This window comes from Elephas maximus, chromosome 1 (assembly GCF_024166365.1).
Source record: "Elephas maximus indicus isolate mEleMax1 chromosome 1, mEleMax1 primary haplotype, whole genome shotgun sequence".
Taxonomy (NCBI): domain Eukaryota; kingdom Metazoa; phylum Chordata; class Mammalia; order Proboscidea; family Elephantidae; genus Elephas; species Elephas maximus.
Window position 1 is genome coordinate 206,131,726 of NC_064819.1, and position 16,280 is coordinate 206,148,005.

Sequence of the window (16,280 nt, forward strand, 5' to 3'; positions counted from 1 at the left end):
ATTCCCTAAAAGATTTATGAAGGTATTATATTTATAATATCTTAAATTCATGTTGTTGTTCTTGTTACGTGCCGTCGAGTTGTTTCCGATTCATAGTGACCCCATGCACAATAGAAGGAAACAAAGTCTGGTCCTGAGCCATCCTCACAATCGTTATTATGCTTGAGCTCATTGTTGCAGCCACTGTGTCAATCCACCACGTTGAGGGTCTTCCTTTTTTCCAATGACCCTGTACTTTGCCAAGCATGATGTCCTTCTCGCAGGGACTGATCTCTCCTGACAACGTGTCCAAAGCATGTAAGACGCAGTCTCGCCATCCTTGCTTCTAAGGAGCATTCTGGCTGTACTGCTTCCAAGACAGATTTGTTCGCTCTTTTGGCAGTCCATGGTATGTTCAATATTCTTCGCCAACACCACAATTTAAAGGCATCAATTCTTCTCCAGTCTTCCTTACTCATTGTCCAGCTTTCATATGCATACGATGCAATTGAAAATACCATGGCTTAGGTCAGGCGCACCTTACTCTTCAAGGTGACACGTTTGCTTTTCAACACTTTAAAGAGGTCCTTTGCAGCAGATTTACCCAATGCAACATGTTGTTTGATGTCTTGACTGCTGCTTCCATGGCTGTTGATTATAGATCCAAGTAAAATGAAATCCTTGGCAAATTCAATCTTTTCTCCATTTATCATGATGTTGCTCATTGGTCCAGTTGTGAGGATTTTTGTTTTCTTTATGTTGAGGTGCAATCCATACTGAAGGCTGTGGTCTTTGATCTTCATTAGTAAGTGCTTCAAGCCTTTTTCACTTTCAGCAAGCAAGGTTGTGTCATCTGCATAACACAGGTTGTTATCCTCCAATCCTGATACCCCATTCCTCTTCATACAGTCCAGCTTCTTGGATTATGTCCTCAGCATACAGATTGAATAAGTATGGTGAAAGGATACAACCCTGACTCACACCTTTCCTGACTTTAAACCACTCAATATCCCCCTGTTCTGTCCAAACAACTGCCTCTTGATCTATGTAAAGGTTCCCCATGAGCACAATTAAGTGTTCGGGAATTCCCATTCTTTGCAATGTTATCCATAATTTGTTATGATCCACACAGTTGAATGCTTTTGCATAGCCAATAAAACAAAGGAAAACATCTTTCTGGTATTCTCTGCTTTCAGCCAGGATCCATCTGACATCAGCAATGATATCCCTGGTTCCACGTCCTCTTCTGAAACCAGCCTGAATTTCTGGCTGTTCCCTGTTGATACACTGCTGCAGCCATTATTGAATGATCTTCAGCAAAATTTTGCTTAAGTGTAATATTAATGATATTGTTCTATATTTTCCACATTCGTTTGGATCACCTTTCTTGGGAAGAGGCATAAATATGGACCTCTTCCAGTCAGTTGGCCAGGAAGCTGTCTTCCATATTTCTTGGCACAGACAAGTGAGCACTTCCAGCGCTGCATTTGATTTTTGAAACATCTCAGTTGATATTCCATCAATTCCTGGAGCCTTGGTTTTCACCAATGCCTTCAAAGTAGCTTGGACTCCTTCCTTCAGTACCATTGGTTCCTGATCATATGCTACCTCTTGAAATGGTTGAACAGCGACTAATTCTTTCTGGTATAATGACTCTGTGTATTCCTTCCATCTTCTTTTGATGCTTCCTGCGTCGTTTAATATTTTCCCCACAGAATCCTTCACTACTGCAACTCGAGGCTTGAATTTTTTCTTCAGTTCTTTCAGCTTGAGAAATTCCGAGTGTGTCCTCTCCTTTTGGTTTTCTATCTCCAGCTCTTTGCAACGTGTCATTATAATACTTTGTCTTCTGGAGCTGCCCTTTGAAATCTTCTGTTCAGTTCTTTTACTTCATCATTTCTTCCTATTGTTGTAGCTGCTCAACATTCGTGAGCAAGTTTCAGAGTCTCCTCTGACTTCCATCTTGGACTTTTCTTTCTTTCCTGTCTTTTCAATGACCTATTGCTTTCTTCATGTATGAGGTCCTTGATGTCATTCCACAACTAGTCATTAGTGTTCAATGCATCAAGTCTATTCTTCAGATGGTCTCTAAATTCAGGTGGGATATACTCAAAGTCATATTTTGGCTCTCATGGACTTGCTCTGATTTTCTTCAGTTTCAGCTTAAACTTGCATATAAGCAATTGATGGTCTGTTCCACAGCTGGTCCCTGGCCTTGTTCTGACTGATAATATTGAGATTTTCCATCGTCTTTTTCCACAGATGTAGTCAATTTGATTCCTGTGTGTTCCATCTGCTGAAGTCCATTGTGTATAGTTGCCGTTTATGTTGGTGAAAGAAGTATTGCAATGAAAAAGTAATTGGTCTTGCAAAATTCTATCATTTGATTTCCGGCATTGTTTCTACACCAAGACCATATTTTCCAACTACTGATCCTTCTTCTTTGTTTCCAACTTTCGCATCCCAATCACCAGTAATTATCAATGCATCCTGATTGCATGTTCGATCAATTTCAGACTGTAGCAGCTGATAAAAAAATCTTCTATTTCTTCATCTTTGGCCCTAGGGGTTGGTGCGTAAATTTGAATAATAGTCGTATTAACTGGTCTTCTTTGTAGGCATATGGATAGTATCCTATCACTGAGAGTGTTGTACTTCAGGATAGGTCTTGAAATGTTCTTTTTGATGCTGAATGCAACACCATTCCTCTTTAAGCTGTCATTCCCAGCACAGTAGACTATATGATTGGCTGATTCAAAATGGCCAATACCAGTCCATTTCAGCTCACTAATGCCTAGGATATTGATGTTTATGCATTCCATTTTATTTTTGATAATTTCCAATTTTCCTAGATTCGTACTTCGTACATTCTACATTCTGGTTATTAACGGATGTTTTCAGCTGTTTCTTCTCATTTTGAGTCATGCCACATTAGCAAATGAAGGTCCTGAAAGCTTTACTCCATCCATGTCATTAAGGTCAACTCTAATTTGATGAGGCAGCTCTTCCCCAGTCGTCTTTTGAGTGCCTTCCAACCTGGGGGGCTCATCTTCCAGCACCATATCAGACAATGTTCTGCTGCTATTCATATGGTTTTTACTGCCTAATGCTTTTCAGAAGTAGACTGCCAGGTCCTTCTTCCTAGTCTGTCTTAGTCTGGAAGCTCAGCTGAGACCTGTCTTCCATGGATGACCCTGACGGTATCTGAATACCAGTGGCATAGCTTCTAGCATCACAGCAACACGCATGCCCCCACAGCAGGACAAACTGACAGACATGTGGAGGTCTTAAATTCATAGACTCACAGAATTTCAGAAACAATGTTTCTTTAAAAATTACTTTTCATTTACTTCCTACTTTTCATATAAAAAAAGCTGAAGTAGAGGACATAAGAGATTTGCCCACATTCTTATAACTGGGCTGGGTCTTATAACTAGTGAATGGACGAGCATAAACAGAACCTACAATTCCTGATATACGACCCCTACTCCAGTGATACTTTTACTGTATAGAAAAGGAATCAGTCACATTAAAAACAAAGGCCACTAAGTGTATGTATACATGTTTGATGTGTTTTTATGAATCCACATGTATATTTCTTAGCCCTGTCTGCTCAGGGGGCCTACAGGCAATGACACTTCAGTAGCAACGAGCACAGCCAGCACCCAGATTTTGGATTGACAATTATCATCTTCCACTAAAAGTAATCACGGCTCCCAGGAGACACAGGTGACTCCAGGGCTGGGTCAGGGAAGTGTAAGGTGAGTTTGAAACATTTTGTGCCAGAAAGTAAGGAGGTCCTCAAAGAATGACGGGGACATGCCAGAAGGACACAGAAGCCCTGGCCAAATCAGGGAGAATTTGAGCATCAAAATAAATACAGAAAATAAATGTAGCAGACAAATGAGTCTGCACTGATAAAAATAAGCAAATAGGACAGAAGAGAAAGCATTTCCTTATAGGAGAATGCCAACTAACAAATAGAGAAGAAACAATGATTAGAAAACCACTACTTGGCAACCGACCCATTGCTGCTGTGCCGATTCTGACTCTGAGCAATCCTGCAGAACAGAGGAGAACTGCCCTAGAGGGTTTCCAGGGAGCAGCTGGTGGATTCCAGCTGCCAACCTCTTGGTTAGCAGCCAAGTTCTAACCACTGCACAACCAGGGCTGTGCGTAATACTAATTGAGTCAGGCAAGAATCATTAACTGATGCTAAAAACTAATGGGCGGAACAGAATATTTCTGTCAACACAATCTCCGTACAAGGTACTTACTAATTACAAAGCAAAAATAAGTAACTTGATAGTGGAGAAACCTCGCAGATAACACCTTAACCAAGTGACCAAGGTTAATATCACTAGGACTGGGACAAATTCACAGCATGTGCCTCTGGATATGATATGTGAGAACAAAACATCCTGCCCAATGATTGTAACCTAAATCTAATCATGAGAAGACATCAGGTAAATACAAGTTGAAGGGCATTCTGCAAAATAACTGGCCTGTATACTTCCAAAATGTCCATATCATAAAATGCAAAGACTTAGAGAAAGTATTAAAGATTAAAGCAACATGACAACTGAGTACAATGCATGACCTTGGATTTTTCTTTTTTACAAAGGGTATCACTTGCGACAAATGGTGAAATCTGAATAAGGCCTGTATGTTAGATAATAGTATTATATCAGTATCAATTTTCAAATTTTGATAAATATAGTTATATAAGAGACTGTCCTTGTTTTTAAGGAGAGAGAGGGAGAGAAGACAGGTAGGGGAAAGGAGAGAAATAAGGAAGTAAAAATAAATCTAGTAAAACATTAACATTTGGGGAATCTTGGTGAAGGACCCATGGGAATTCTTTATGCTATTCTTACAACTTTTCAACTTTTCTGTTGGTCTGACATGGTGTGAAAGCAAAAAAAAAAAAAAAAAACCTTAAACAAAGGCCACTGAATCTCTATTCACTCTTGTCTTTCTGTGCCATCGAGTTGATTCCAACTCATAGCGACCCTATAGGACGACAGAGTAGAACTGCCCCATAGGGTTTCCTAGGCTGTAATCTTTATGGAAGCAAACTGCCACATCATTCTCCTGCGGGGTGGCTGCTGGGTTCAAATCACCGACATTTTGGTTACTAGCTGAGAGCTTAACCGCTGTGCCACCAGGGCTCCTTCTCTATTCGTTACCACTATTAAAAAATGAATGCAACCTTTGACTCCTTTACATTCACAGGAACATTCATTGAAATGGAAAAAATTAAAAAAAAGTTTTTTCTAAAAATATACTATGACATTTTCTTCAAATAAAAGGAAAGTAAGCATCTTACCCATTCTCTTCTCCATTCCAATAACAACTGTCTTGCTATAAATTTTAGAGATACAAAAATCTATTCCTTTACATAGTGGTCCACCTTCAGATTTTTTTTTCACATTTTCTTTTTCAGAAAATCAATTTGACGTGAACAGATTAAAAAAAAACTGTCAGAGGCCTAATTTCAAACTGGCTAAAAATAAACATAAAAATTGAGCAAAGATAGCAATTTATGGGGGAAATTAACTGGCCTTGTTGGCAAAGGGAAATGGAATCTGTCACGCGGGAAACAGCCGGAGATGGGCCGGGGGAGCTTCAGGGAGCAATTCGGGACACCCGTGCTTCAACTGACTTGAGATTCTGATTCTCACCCCAGAAAGGTCAGTCTCCCTTCCCAGGACGAAGATACAGCAGCTCAAGCCGAGTTAAAACCTGGCAGTGCTGTTAAAAACAAAGCCAAAAAGAAATAACTTCCATAATTTTTCTCCTTGAGTAAACTAAAAGCTAAATATTCTCTTATTGAAGACTAAAATATATTATCTTAAAATCATGGAGTAAAAGCTACTACAGTTTTTCTCTAGCGTAACTTATCCTCTTACGACAGTCACGATCATAACTGAAGAAAAGCATCTTGCTTCTCTCCCTCCAGTTCTCTTCTTCCCCAAAATGGTCATTCCAGTACCATGTGGATGAATGTATTTAGTGCTGTATTTGTCACCTAAATTATCACACTCTTAGACAATGAGCTGAATTTCTCAGATTTCTTTACTGATATATAAAACCATTTATGTTGAGAAGGTATTTTCTTAATCTGTTAGGCTATATTTTGTGTATGTGTTGCATGAATAGAGATATTTATGTAAGTATGAAACCAAAAACCCACTGCCCTCGAGTTGATTCTGATTCATAGCGACCTTATAGGTCAGAGTAGAACTGCCCCATAGGGTTTCCAAAGAGCTGCTGGTGGATTTGAACTGCTGACCTTTCAGTGAGCAGCCATAGCACTTAACCACTATGCCGCCAGGGCTCCTAAGTATAAATACCGTGAAATAAAGAAATTTAACCACACTGTTTTTTGTTGTCAGCTGCCTTCAAGTTGGCCCCCACCTCATGGCGACACTATGCACAATGGGAGCTTCCCTAAAAAAGGGGTTCTGATGTTCAATACCTTTGGAAAATGCTACAGATCATATCTCCTCTTTGGGGAATTACAACACATAATTATTTTAAGGAGCCAGTGGTTAAGAGCTCAGCTGCTAACCAAAAGGTCAGCAGTTCGAATCTACCAGCCAGTCCTTGGAAACCCTATGGGGCAGTTCTACTTTGTCCTATGGGGTCGCTATGAGTCAGAATTGACTCAACAGCAATAGGTAATTATATTAAATGTTCTGAGGCATCCTGTAGTAAAGCAAGGAATTTAATTTGGGTCTCCCAAACTTAGTTGACTAAGGATTTTTTTTATTTACTGTTTATTAATCTAGAATATTTGAGGATACGCTAATATCAGAAATATTGTTATGGTGTGTTTATAAATTATATTATTGCAGGCGATTCTTTTAAAGAGACATACTTAGTGTTTTAGCATGACATTTCTCATAAAATGAATACATGAAGCAGTACATTCTTCTGTGTAGCTCAAATGTACAGGGATAAACACCTTGATTAGAAATTTAGGGGAACTCAAATTTAGTAGATCACCTGATTGCCTTAGTAGAAGGTAACTGAATTTGATGACTTAATGATCAATCCCACTGTAGTTTTTTTTTTTTAATGCTTTAAAATCTAAACCCATAATGCATTTTTACAGATGTCAAGAATAGATATTAAACTCCATTAGTGGGCTCCACAAGTCTGATGCGGATGAACGTTTTTTTCCTCTTCCTAGAACCTAGTGAAACATCAAGTACATCTAATGGACCAATTAGAGTGATAAACCACCACAGTCTGCTCACTGCTGTATCTAAACAAACCGTTCTAGGAACAAGTACAACTGACTGCAAACGAAAATTCTCTCACTCAGTTCACTAAAGTCAATGGCAATGCACCAGAAGTAGGAATGCAAAAATCTAAGAGATATTCATTTGGAGAAAAAATGGTATTGGGGAAGGTGGAGGAAGAAAAAGGAAAACAAAAACAAAAACATTCAAATCCCTCATAAAGTAGCGTAAGAGAGGCAAGGTCATGAGCGCCAGAATGGAGCCTCCCTGCTTGGATGTTGTAAGAACAAGAGGAAGCCACTACATCTACAGTAAAACCTGTGAGTCGGAACCTGTGCAAGGCAGAAACCTGTCAGAGAAGGAAAATTCAGATATTTCCCACTAATAAAGTGTGATAGACAAGTGGTAAGACTGCACCCTGTCAAAGGTGCAAACTCGCAAGACCCCGAAAAACAGAGCAGCCCCTGCAGAGTTCTGGCTCTCACAGATTTCACTGTAAGACAAAGTTCCCTGGAAACAGAAAAGGTGCTAGTATGATGGCTAGAAGTCTCCTTCAAAGCCCCATAAATCTCTAAATAATTTTTAATATTTAATTTTAAATGAAGTATGTCTACTTTGGTTTTTTTCAAATTAAATCCTCTGTACATAATTTCACTAATATCAGCCACATGGGAAGCATCTGTAGCTTTTCTGAATTCTAATTTTCATAGGCAGAAGAAAACACCGACAAAAATAGCCGCACAGTCTGCCAGAGCCACTGCAGACTGACCTAGTTAGATTCAGCAGGCGGAGTGCATCCGAGCTGGCTTAATCCTGCCCCAGCTTTGAGGCTGCTAGTGTGCTCAGGACTCAGGGCTCACCAGGTCTTCAGAGTTTACAAGTCACACTAGGGCCTTTGAAACCACAGTAGTGTGAATCTGCTGAACTGCCTAAGGCAGGTCATTTCCAAATCAACTCTTGTAAATAGGGAAGACTTCTGAAATCACCATCCTCAAAGCAACAACAAAGGTTTAAGCAAATGGCCAATGTTAAAATGAGAAAGTATAACATGTGATGAGAAAAAGGTAGCTACCTTTTATTTATGAAAAGATAACAAAAAGGCAAACATCCCAATGGAAAGCCTCAGGAGAAATGAACATGTAATTCACAAAAGAAAGGAAAATGCTAACAATCATATAAAAAATGTTCAATATCACTAGTAAACAAAGAAATGGAAATTAAAACAATAATTCACCATTTCTTTGCCCACAAAATTGAAGAAATTTCACGTACGAGGATATCCATCGTAAGAAAAACTAGAAACAACCTAATATTTAAAAAGACAATTGATTAAACAAACTATGGAATATTGTGTGTAGCTATTAAACTGTTTTAGAAGAATATTTCAAACAGCTTTTGACACTAAGTGGAGAGAAAATAGGTTGTAAAACCATGCATGCAATTATATGCCAAATGTGTTACCCCCTCCCACACAGTTTATAAAGGGCAGAATAATACATATACTAAAATGTTAACGTGGCTATATATAGATGGTGGAATTGTAGATGATTCAAAAACAATTTTAATCTTTTCCAATATTTTCTAAGCATCTCACAATCACTGTTTAATTTTTTTCACAATTAATATTTATTACTTTCCTTATAAAAAAATGCATGTCACATTTAAAATACTTAGGCAGTGATCAGAAAGGGATGCCTGGATACTAATTCTGTTCAGACTTTTCTGTGCTCCAGTTGTCAGTGATGGCAAAAAAAATGTTTGAAGTTGGACCTGATGCTGGTGCTCACTTCACATGCTAATGTGGAGAGTGGAAAGTTCTATGTTCAGAAGCATACTTATTCTGGGAAAAAGGCCCCCCCAAAACTCTCAAAAAAGGCAAGCCTTATGGCAAAAGGGCAGTTTATACTTTATTTACTTTCACATTATGTTCATATTAGGATAATTATAGCTTACTTTGCAAAAGGCAAATTTCTATAACCGTGATTTCTTTTTCAAAATCAGTTTTAAAATTTTAAATAGCTTCTACAGCACATTACTGTACTAGCTTTTCCAGTCTGGAGGAAAATCATCTGCTAAGTGTTAACTTCCTTCACGTTTTTCTTTTTTTAAAGTCTGAAAATGGTGGCGACACTGTTTTGGCAGTCTTTTCAAAAAGAAAGGTTTTCTTTTTTACTTCATCAAATGTAGTGGAAATTAACAATTATGTTTCTACATTTAAGTTATTTTATGAAGAAAATGTGTTCCAAGGGGGGGAAAAATGATTATCACTAACACAAAACCCTAAACTTTTTTTTTCCCTACTTAAACTTTTAAAATATAAAATATTAGTGTCTCTTCCAGTCAGTAACAACTGTTTGTTGGTTCTTTCTATGTGCCATGCTAAGCACTTCTTAACGAAGTTCTTACATGCTATGAGAAAGCTAATAATACAGTACAGGAAACACATGCAATACATAGCTAGACATGTTAACATTGTGGGCATGACCTGCATCAGTCCTCACAAAGACCATGCTTAACTTTATTACCACTGCTTTTTTTTTTTTTTTTCAGGTTCCTGACTGTAATAGGAACAGAGAGAGACCCTAACAAAAAAAAAAAAAAAATTCAAACCCGTTGCCATCGAGTAGATTTCTACTCACAGCGGCCCTATAGGACAGAGTAGAACTGCCCCAAGGAGCACCTGGTGGATTCAAACCACCAATCCTTTGGTTAGCAGCCATAGCACTGCGCTATCAGGGTTTCCACAGAGACTCTAGTAGGTGCTAATCTCCCTTGTAAACACGGGCAGTAGTTCCAAATTAAGGCTTTTTCTCTATCTTCCAAGGGTTGTTTTTGCTAGCTGCCCTTGAAGTTGATCCCATACTCATGGCGACCCCATTACACAAAAGAACGGATTGCTGCCTGGTCCTGTGCCATCCCCATGATTGGTTTCAGATTGGACCATTGCGATCCACAGGATTTTCAGTGGGTGATTTTTGGAGGTAGATCTCTAGGCCTTTCTAGTCTGTCTTAGTCTAGAAGGTCTGCTGAAACCTGCTCAGCATTATAGCAACGTGCAAGTCTCCACTGACAGACGGGTGGAGGCTGCGCACAAAGTAAATACAGGATGTGGTTCCAAATTAAGGCCATTTCCGTGTCTTCCAAGGATTGTTGCTGTTTTTGTTAGCTGCCCTCGCTTGAGGTGGCCCCAGGGATGCATTGCCCGGCTGGGTCTCCCGAGGGGGAAGTGAAAATTCCACCACTGAACTACCACTGCCCCCTTACCTTGAAGGCGTAGACTATTTGTATTTTTTCTTATGAAATTGCTGAATGCATCTCATCAGCCATGGAAAAAAAAGTCAATGCGTGCTGTGCTGACAGGTAAAGAATTTCAAATTTTCTTAAGTTCTGAAAAGCAACTCATAAACCTTCAACTAGAAAAAAAAAAAATGTTTCTCTAAGGTGATTTTTACCAGAAAATAACTGATTAACATCTTTCCTTTTATCCCCAACATTAAGTTCCTTTTCTTTTCCATTCTTACCTAAGCCTATAATTTCATTTTACCTCTTCATATTATTTGCTTTATGTGCCAAAGGTACACTCTAGAGAATTCTCGGGTCATTACAATGCTCTGTAACGAGGGGCTTCTGACAGTGAGCACCTTGATGATCCTGCATACAGACCCTCAGGGCTTTCTCCTGTGTTCTACGTGGAAAGATGTGGAAGGATGTAAATGCATTTGGGTGACCAACTTAAGAAGTGTCAACTCATTGGGAATATAAAGGCAGACTATGAATGGGGAGGGTATCCTAGCAGGACTTTTTGAGCACCTTGTGATTTTAAAATCATAAAAACTGACAATGAGTAGTGGTAGGCAGAGGGAAGAAAGAATTCATCTGGAGGGATAAGAAAAATCAAAAGCACTGAAATAAAAACCATTTAAAAAAGAGCTACAGCTATATCAAGATAAAATCAAAAAACCCAGTGCCGTGGAGTTGATACCGACTCATAGCAGCCCTATAGGACAGAGTAGAACTGCCCCATAGACGTTTCCAAGGAGCACCTGGCAGAGTCGAACTGCCAGCCCTTTGGTTAGCAGCCATAGCACTTAACCACTATACCACCAGGATTGCCATATCAAGATAAAGAGAAGCTAATTTGGGACTACCTAAAACCCAAACCCAGTGCCATGGAGTCAATTCCGACTCATAGCGACCCTACAGGACAGAGTAGAACTGCCCCATAGAGTTTCCAAGGAGCTAAAGCAAATGGGATATTTAGTCAATCCTGAGATCACGGGATTTTTCAATTTATTTCAGATACTTTCAACTAAAATGGTATGTTCTTAATCAAAACAGTGATAATGTGTAATTCCCTCTGCCAATATAGTTTTTTAATCTAAAGATCTTAAAGCTATTTCCCACATTATAGTTGTGAATACCAGAGTTTCCAAGGCAACAACTCAGCCCTTTATAAGCATGAGAACATGGAGCTCATGACACCAACCTTGTGGAAGCATCAATTAAACCATAGAGATTCACAAGACACTTTTGAACTGGAGACAGCCAACAAAGACATACAGTTCTACCTCCAGATATATTTGCTCTCATAAACTGGTACAAGAAAGATTTGGGAGCTTGTAAAAAGTAAATATCCTTTTATATCTAAATGGAAAGTCACAAACAGAAAAGTACACCAGCCATTAAACCTTCAACAGTCACATGTCGTAAATTAGTTGTATAGTTATTATTAAGTTCTGCTTTCAAAATAGAAGTGGCACAAGGAACGTAAAGAGCCAAGAATAGAAAATCACTGTGAAAATTCAAGAACCCCACTTAAAAGCCATCAGGGAGATTTTCTAAAGTAGCCCAATAAAGTGCTAATAATGTAATTTGGGCATATGAAATAAAATATCCAAGGAAAAGCTACTTTCACTATCTTTATAACTTTTATTTTAGTGCTGTAAGTATGCTAACGATGTCAGTAAGATACAGTATTACTTCAATTAATTAAACTTCATCTCTGTACACAGTAAAAGGCAAACATGGCCAGTTTCAAGACAACATGGAAAGTATAAGCTATAGTGCTCTCAGTTTATTCCCATGCCTCATCACTCTATGTTTAGATAGTATTCTCCTTTCTCGATAATTCCTCCACGTCCACCAGGGCTTGGGTCTAATGTGAGCCCTTTTTCCCCCACCCTTAATTACTGATTTGGTTACAGTTCAGTGTTATTACGCATGGCATGGGTTGCTTCTTTCAGATATTTGTGTTTTACTTCTTGAACAGTAAAGTAAAAACAATTCCTGAGAGAAGTGATTTCTGCCATCAGTAAAATGGAGTAATCTTTTAGGGTGTGAGTCTGAATTCATTCTTCTTGGGCAAGTGGGAAGCAGAAATTATGTACGTGCCCGGCTCTGTCCCTAGACACCTCCCTATGCTGACCTTGGTGCTAGAGACATATTCCTGTCATTACTGTTTTCAGGAGCCTGGACCTCCTTTCTATTCAGCTATAAAACCAAAAACAAACACAACAAAAACCAAACAAACCCATTGCCATCAAGTCGATTCCAACTCACAGCAATCCTATAAGACAGAGTAGAACTGCCCCACAGGGTTTCCAAGGAGTGGATGGTGAATTCAAACGGCTGACCTTTTGGTTAGCAGCCAAGCTCTTAACCATCGCACCACCAGGGCTTCATTCAGCTACAGGCTCCACTTTAAGCCCAAACCAGTGGCCATGGAGCCAGTTCCAACTCATGGCGACTCGTGTGTCAGAGTGGAACTGTGCTACATAAGGTTTTCAATGGCTGTGATCTTTTGAAAGTAGATTTCCAGGCCTTTCTTCCAAGGTACCACTGGGTGGGCTGGAACCTCCAAACCTTTCAGTTAGCAGCCAAGTCATTAATCTTTTGTACCACCCAGGGACTCCAAACTATAGCCTGTAGTTAGTAATCGTGTATCAGTACTGGTTCATCGATTGTAACAAATGTACCTTACTTGTATCAGGAGAAACTGTGCATGTGTTTGGGGGGATGGGGCAAGCACATGCTCTGCACTTTCTGTGCAATTTTGCTGTAAACCTAAAATTGCTCTAAAAAAGAAGCTGTATTTAAAAAATTGATCAAATATGGAAATTCCTTATAGTTCAATCTACTACCTGACCTAATTTATGTCAGTGATTTCAAGTGCCAGGATAAGCCATTTGTGCAAGGACAAATGACAACCGGCAAGTCTCCTGTTCCTGTGACAAGGTTGTTTGTGATGAGTGACCTAGATTTCACACCCCAAAGTGCCTGAACCCAGGCTATTAAATGGCATTACCCAGTTGATCACAACAACTACTGCGACAGTGGACAGCCATTATGCACAGAATAGCACAGATAAGAAAACCCACCTCATGGGCAAACTGTGTATTCCTTGTCCAAGGTTAGCATCGCTGATAAGCAAGGAAAAAAGCTGAAGAATAAAAACAGAGCTTTTATAACTTATAACATAAACAATAAAAGTAGATCTCTCTTTTCTTATTTTCTTTTCAAAATCAATTTTTATAAGGCGACTCTAACATCCATTTAGTGGGTTATACTGAATGGAAATCCTAGCTTTAAATACCCAAATGACCCAAAAAGCAGCTACATTAAAACAATGCTGCTGTAATCTTCTCCCAGGTGACTGGCTGGTTCTGTTTGGCTTCAAATTCAAATGTGAAAGAATGGCATTAATAGGTGAACAGCAGAATAATTACACTATGAATGTATTCATTGTATACAATAAATAATTGCACTGAGAGTTTCTACATTATTCATAGTTGATATTCTCAGCATTCAGCTAAGTTGTTAACAGGATTTTTAAAAAAGACATTTTCTCTCCCCTCCTTCTCCCCCCCGCCATGAGCTTGTATCTAATAGATGCTGTGACATATAAACAAATAGCTGTAATACAAGACACCGTAGAATCTATATATTACAGGCAGTAAACGTTAACAAACATGCGATTCTTTCCTTTAGAGCCTTTGGATCCAGTAATATGAAACACAGTAGCTGTAAGTCAAAAGGAGCCTGGGTGGCACAAGTGGTTTGCTACCAGCTGCTCACCTAAAAATTGGCAGTTTAAACCCACCCACAGCGGCTCCACGGAATAAAGCCCTGGATGATCTGCTTCCATAAAGATTACAGCCAAGAAAACCCTAGGGAGCAGTTCTACTCTATAAATGGGGTCACCGTGAGTCAGAAATCACCTCGACGGTAATGGGTTTGGTTTATCTCTAAACCAGGAATTGCACCTCGTGTCTTCACATATACTACTAAGCATGCTTGAACTTGAAGCTTAATATTCATCTTTAAACTTCTGGAACCATGCACTGTTCCATCTAATCTTCTGATGAATGAAGGAAAAAGAAACTTTTTCTCAAATAAGCATCATTTGTGGTAAATAGGTAAATAAGAATTTTAAAATATACACTTTAAAATAAAAAATATACATATATACATGTACATACATATATATATGTATGTATATAAAAATGTAATCCTAGCTCTATTTTTCTTCAAGTGTTTGGGAAAAGGCCCTATATTTCTCTGTGCCTGAGTTTGTTCATTTGAAAAATAGAGGATTCATTTCCATTATTTAGCTACGTCAGTCGTATGGGGGGGATCATATGATAAATAATAGATTTAACCCATTTGGGAATTACAGTATAAAAGGCAATATAGCCATATAAGAATTATATAATACAGCAAAAGTAATGAAAATAAAATTACACATTTTAGCCTTGATAGATGAGCCCAAGGAAATTTTCTGAAAGCCAAAACAATAAAGAAGAAATGGCAAATGATATTTTCATTCAAAATATCTTCAGATTGGAGAACTGGCTTACACCCAAGCCAATGCTGTTGTTGTTATTCGTTGTCATCCAGTCGATTTAGACTCATGGTGACCCCATGTGTGTCAGAGGGTTTTCAAAGCTATGACCTTTCAGAAGTAGATCACCAGGACTGTCTTCTGGGGTGTCTTCAGGTGGGTTTGAACCACCAACCTCTCAGCTAGCAGTCAAAAGCTTAACCATTCGCACCTCCGAGAGACTTTTTTAAGCCAGTTATAGCACTATGAAGTATATTAATTAATGTCTGTCTGCTTGGAAGAAAAAAAAAAAAATCCATGAGACAAAATGTAGCGTATTATCATTTCCATAATTTTGCTATGTAAAACTCATGGCTCATACTATATTCTAGAACCAAAAATTCTTTTAAAGACTGGAAAAAACTTCTGAATAAAATCATGCAAAACTTAAAACTATTATACTCAATAGCGCTAAGAAGTGCCCTGAATGCAATCTTTATCTTCAACTTTTCTACAATAAACATTTGAATAAGGGAGACTAAGATCATCTGGCAGTAAAACCCACACCCTTAAAAGTCACAATTCTACAGGCATTATCTTCAAGTTTCTTTTGCAAAGTTTCTCCAATTTAACATATACAAAACCCATGTCAAGGGCATCATATCATTCCCATTGGGATTCAAGTATTTTTCAAAAGCCTGACACATCTGAGCTAACGGCTTTGCTACAGAGGCATGCTGGCCTCCATTCTCCCAGTAAGTCTAAAAATGCCATTAGATTTCAGATAACATCCTAAGATATTTTACAGTGAGGCAACAAAAGTTCAAACCCAACTCTATTACTTTACGATCAGGCTTAGAGAGTTTCAGATTCTATGTCTATAAAATGGGAATAGTACTACCTGCTTACCTCTCAGGTTATAACTAATTAAAATTTTTAGTTCTTGATACCATGCTACTTCTTATTTGCATGATATAAAACCACTTCTCTTTGTCAAAAGGTTGAATCCCATAACATTGAAGATAACTGGAGATGGTCTATCTTAGCACATAACAGGTAATAAGTATTGTCGTTAGCTGCCATCGATTCAGCCCCCAACTCACGGCAACCCCGTGCAAACATATTGAAATGCTGCCCAGTCATGTACCACCCCATGATCACTTGTGTATTACACTGCTGTGATCCACAGTATCCACGGGGTTCCCACGGACTGATTTTCCGTAAATAGTCAG

General features: G+C 38.7%; 1 protein-coding gene across 3 annotated transcripts in view; it reads right to left on the reverse strand.

The window, feature by feature from the left end:
- Nucleotides 1-16,280, reverse strand: part of MAP7 (microtubule associated protein 7) — a 202,302-nt gene that overhangs the window by 123,608 nt on the left and 62,414 nt on the right. The gene's annotated exons all lie outside the window — the stretch shown is intronic.